Raw genomic sequence first — 6,240 nt, 5'->3', positions numbered from 1 at the left:
CACCACCCTCCATATGTCTGATCCACACACCAACACCCTCCATATGTCTGATCCACACACCATCACCCTCCAAGTGTCTGATCTACAACCCATCACCCTCCATGTGTCTGATGGATGGAGGATGTCATTCCCCCCTCTAACACTCCCTCTCTTCCTGTCATGCTGATCCAGAGGCTTCAGTCCTGAGTGACTTCACTCTCCAGGATGAGGACTGACAGTGCCTGTGGTGCATACCCCACCCTGGGTGCCCCCACCCCACTTTATCATGTTACTTGTCACTCATGGATTATTATTATACAGGATATAAATAGCGCCAGGATAGATATGTTATTTCTGTTTGGCACATTTAATATCTCAGCTGATAAACAATGTACAAACAATGTATCATTTCTCTTTGTTTTGCCTTCATTGTATCAAACCTTTAAAATCCCAATCCAATAGATGGGAAAGAACTCCTCCCCCTCCTGTTGTGAGAAGAGGAATGTGAACCCTGGGAGTGCAAGGGTTACCCTGGTGTATGCTCAGGGACAGGGCCAAGGAGATTTACTTAAAGGGTAACTCCACTTCCGTGGAAAAAAACATAGCAGGTTAAAAAATATATAGTATATACCAGGGGTCTGCAACCTTTAAGACATAAAGAGCCACTTGGACCCGTTTCTGAGAGGGAAAAAAAGACTGGGAGCCGCAAAACCATTGCAACATTTAAAACAAATCCGACACTGCATATATTGCAAAAAGCGCTCTGGTCATGAAGGGGGTTTAAGGGCCCAGTAAGCAAAGGGTTAATCAGGGCCACAGTGTATCATCATAATCACAATCATAGCCTTAGGTCAGTGGTGGGCAACCTTTTTTTTCAACTGAGCCAAATCTCGCCAAAACCACGATTGAAATTTATTTTGAGAGCCACATTTTTAAAACTGAAAATACATCCCCCATATAGTAATTCATCCCCCATAGTAATTCATCCCCCATATAGTAATTCATCCCCCATAGTAGTTCATCCCCCATAGTAATTCATCCCCCATAGTAATTCATCCCCCATATAGTAAGTCATCCCCCATAGTAGTTCATCCCCCATAGTAATTCATCCCCCATATAGTAATTCATCCCCCATATAGTAATTCATCCCCCATAGTAATTAATCCCCCATATAGTAATTCATCCCCCATAGTAATTCATCCCCCATAGTAATTCATCCCCCCCTATAGTAATTCATCCCCCATATAGTAATTCATCCCCCATAAAGTAATTCATCCCCCATAGTAATTCATCCCCCATATAGTAATTCATCCCCCATATAGTAATTCATCCCCCCCTTTAGTAATTCATCCCCCATATAGTAATTCATCCCCCATAAAGTAATTCATCCCCCATAGTAATTCATCCCCCATATAGTAATTCATCCCCCATATAGTAATTCATCCCCCGTATAGTAATTCATGCCCCCTATAGTAATTCATTCCCCATATTAATTCATCCCCCATATTAAGTCCCCAAGTCCCCCCTGTGTCAATTCACTTACCTTTGCTCCTCGCGTTCCTCTCGCTGTGTTCCCGCGCCGTTCCGGTGTAGCATGAAAATCTGTCTCCTATGAGGTGCTGTCCCCCTCGACGTATCTGCGCATGTGCCAGTTTCAGGCATTAGCAGCCGATCGGCGATCTCCGACACATGCGCAGATACGTCGAGGGGGACAGATCCTCATAGGAGACAGATTTTCATGCTACACCGGTCTTCAGGGCGGACTGTGAGAGGAGCCTAGCAGGAGCCTAGCTCCGCAGGCCGGATTAAAAGGTCTGCCGGGCCGTAGTTTGCCCATTGCTGCCCTATTGCCTGTCACCTGGTGGGCAGTGTGCTCCGGAGCCGCAGCCAAGGTGAAAAAGAGCCGCATGCGGCTCTGGAGCCGCGGGTTGCAGACACCTGGTATATACCATTGTTACACTAGCCACATTGTAGTTAACTGTTATAAAAATGACCTTTCCTTTTATCCCCGGTTCACACCGCTGCGACTTCAGGTGCAACATGCGATTTACTAATGCACCTGAAGTCACATTCAATGCATTTCTATGGCACTGTCTTAATAAGGTGCAATTTAAAAAATAGTTCCTGCATTACTTTTTCACCACTTCAGTGCAATATAACTCTCATAGACTATAAGGTAAATGGCAATGAAATCGCACCTGTATCTATATCAGCGCTGCTTTGAAGTCATGCTTTAAATGGGGCCAAATCGCACCAATTTGAAATCACATTTGGTGTGAACCAGGGATTAATCTGCAGCGCTGTCATGCTCTGTAAATTCAGTGCAATCTGACAACATGGAGGCGTTCTGTACACAGAGAGTGCAGGGAACATTCCCCAGAAATGTCATTTCCTGCTTGTGTGAAGAACTCTGCACTAAGATACAAATCAGGTTGTAGGCCTCATTCACACTGGTGAATATATGTGTGCCCATACAGGGTTGTGTTACCGGCACAGGGATGCACAGGTGTCTATACATCCCCGTGCCAGCAGTCCCATGGACGACTATAGGGACATATATCTGCACAAACACAGTCACTGTGCCCCAATGTGACATCCATGTGGGTGTGTTTGTTGCTGTGGACTGCTGGCACCAGGATGCACGGAACACCGGTGCACCCTTCTGTGGGCAAAACACAACACTGCATGGGGAAACAAGTATTCACCCGTGTGAATGAGGCATCCTCTGCAACAAAAATGTAATTTGTAGGAAGATACTCCCAAAGAGCTAATCTTTTCTAAAGGTATGCAGACATTGCAGCTTTTCTATTAAAACACAGAAAGTGCATGAGCTAATAACCACTTCACCATACCCCATACCAGTGTTGTGATTACACCATATGCCAGACCAGCATCCTGATCACCACCATACCTCATACCAGTGCTGTGATTACACCATATGCCAGACCAGCATCCTGATCACCACCATACCCCATACCAGTGCTGTGATTACACCATATGCCAGACCAGCATCCTGATCACCGCCATACCCCATACCAGCATCCTGATCACCACCATACCTCATACCAGTGCTGTGATTACACCATATGCCAGACCAGCATCCTGATCACCGCCATACCCCATACCAGCATCCTGATCACCACCATACCTCATACCAGTGCTGTGATTACACCATATGCCAGACCAGCATCCTGATCACCGCCATACCCCATACCAGCATCCTGATCACTGCCATACCCCATACCAGCATCCTGATCACCACCATACCCCATACCAGCATCCTGATCACCACCATACCCCTATACCAGCATCCTGATCACCACCATACCCCATGCCAGCATCCTGATCACTGCCATACCCCATACCAGCGTCCTGATCACCGCCATACCCCATACCAGCATCCTTATCACTGCCATACAACATACCAGTGTCCTGATCACCGCAATACCCCATACCAGCATCCTGATCACCGCCATACCCCATACCAGCATCTTGATCACCACCATACCCCATACCAGCATCCTGATCACCGCCATACCCCATACCAGCATCCTGATCACCGCCATACCCCATACCAGCATTCTGATCACCATCATACCCCATACCAGCATCTTGATCACCCCTATACCAGTGTCCTCATCACCGTCATACCCCATACCAGCATCCTGATCACCCCTATACCAGTGTCCTGATGACCGCCATACACCATACCAGCATCCTGATAACCACCATACCCCATACCAGCATTTTTATCACCCCATATGCCATACCAAAATCCTGATCACCACCATACCCCATACCAGTGCTGTGATTACACCATATGCCAGACCAGCATCCTGATCACCACCATACCTCATACCAGTGCTGTGATTACACCATATGCCATACCAGCATCCTGATCACCACCATACCTCATACCAGTGCTGTGATTACACCATATGCCAGACCAGCATCCTGATCACCGCCATACCCCATACCAGCATCCTGATCACCACCATACCCCATACCAGCATCCTGATCACCACCATACCCCATACCAGCATCCTGATCACCACCATACCCCTATACCAGCGCCCTGATCACCACCATACCCCATGCCAGCATCCTGATCACTGCCATACCCCATACCAGCATCCTGATCACCGCCATACCCCATACCAGCATCCTTATCACTGCCATACAACATACCAGTGTCCTGATCACCGCAATACCCCATACCAGCATCCTGATCACCGCCATACCCCATACCAGCATCCTGATCACCACCATACCCCATACCAGCATCCTGATCACCGCCATACCCCTTACCAGCATCCTGATCACCACCATACCCCATACCAGCATTCTGATCACCATCATACCCCATACCAGCATCTTGATCACCCCTATACCAGTGTCCTCATCACCGTCATACCCCATACCAGCATCCTGATCACCCCTATACCAGTGTCCTGATAACCGCCATACACCATACCAGCATCCTGATAACCACCATACCCCATACCAGCATTTTTATCACCCCATATGCCATACCAAAATCCTGATCACCACCATACCCCATACCAGTGTCCTGATTACCACTATACCCCATACCAGCATTCTAATCACCGCTATATCCCATACCAGCATCCTGATCACCCCTATATCAGTGTCCTGATGACCGCCATACCCCATACTAGTGTCCTGCCGACCGCCATACCCCATACCAGTGTCCTGATCACCACCATACCCCATACCAGCATCCTGATCACTGCCATACAACATACCAGTGTCCTGATCACCCCTATACCAGTGTCCTGATGACTGCCATACCCCATACCATCATCCTGATCCCCGCCGTACCCCATACCAGCATCCTGATATCTGCCACACCCCATACCAGCGTCCTGATCCCCGCCATACCCCATACCAGCATTTTTATCACCCCATATGCCATACCAACATCCTGATCACCAACATAAACCATACCAGCATCCTGATCTCCACCATACCCCATATCAGTGTCCTGATTACCACCATAACCCATACCAGCATCCTGATCACTGCTATATCCCATACCAGCATCCTGGTCACCCCTATATCAGTGTCCTGATAACCGCCATACACCATACCAGCATCCTGATTACCGCCATACCCCAAGGCAGCATCCTGATCACCCTTATACCAGTGTCCTGATGACCGCCATACACCATACCAGCGTCCTGATCCCCACCATATCCCATACCAGCATTTTTATCACTCCATATGCCATACCAATGTCCTGATCACCACCATAAACCATACCAGCATCTTGATAACCACCATATCCCATACCAGTGTCCTGATCCCCACCATACCCCATACCAGCATTTTTATCACCCCATGTGCCATACCAACATTCTGATCACCACCATAAATCATATCAGCATCCTGATTACCGCCATACTCCATGCCAGCGTCCTGATTACTGCCATACCCCATACTAGAGTCCTGATCACCACCATACCCCATACCAGAGTCCTGATCACTGCCATAACCTAAACCAACATCCAGATCACCACCATACACAATAACAGTGTTCTGATCTCTGCCATACACCATACCAGCGTCCTGATCACTGCCATACCAGCGTCCTGATCACTGCCATACCCCATACCAGCATCCGGGTCACCTTCATACCAGTGTCCTGATCACTGCTTTACCCAATGCCAGTGTCTTGATAACCTCCATACCCCATACCAGCATCCTGATCACCGCCATACCCCAAAGCAGCATCCTGCTTACCGCCATATCTCATACCAGAGTCCTGATCACTGCCATACCTCAAACCAATATCCTGATCACCACCATACCCAATACCAGTGTCCTGATCACCGCCATACACGATACCAGCATCCTGATCACCATTATACCAGCCTCCTGATCACCGCCATACTCCATACCAGCGTCCTGATCACCATTATACCAGCCTCCTGATCACCGCCATACTCCATACCAGCATCCTGATCACCTTCATACTAGTGTCCTGATCACTGCTATACCCTATACCAGTGTCCTGATCACCGCCATACCTCTTAACAACATCCTGATCACCACCATACCCTATACCAGCGTCCTCATCACCGCCATATTCCATATCAGCATCCTCATCACCGCCATACCCCAAACCAGAGTCCTGATCACCGCCATACCTCATACCTACATCCTGATCACCACCATACCTCATACCAATGTCCTGATCACCCGATATGCCTTACCAGCATCCGGCATTTTAGGGTCTTA

Source organism: Staurois parvus, unplaced genomic scaffold (genome assembly GCF_062004578.1).
Source record: "Staurois parvus isolate SC_StPar_1 unplaced genomic scaffold, SC_StPar_1.0 ptg000636l, whole genome shotgun sequence".
Lineage (NCBI taxonomy): Eukaryota > Metazoa > Chordata > Amphibia > Anura > Ranidae > Staurois > Staurois parvus.
Note: the sequence above shows the minus strand (reverse complement) of the source record.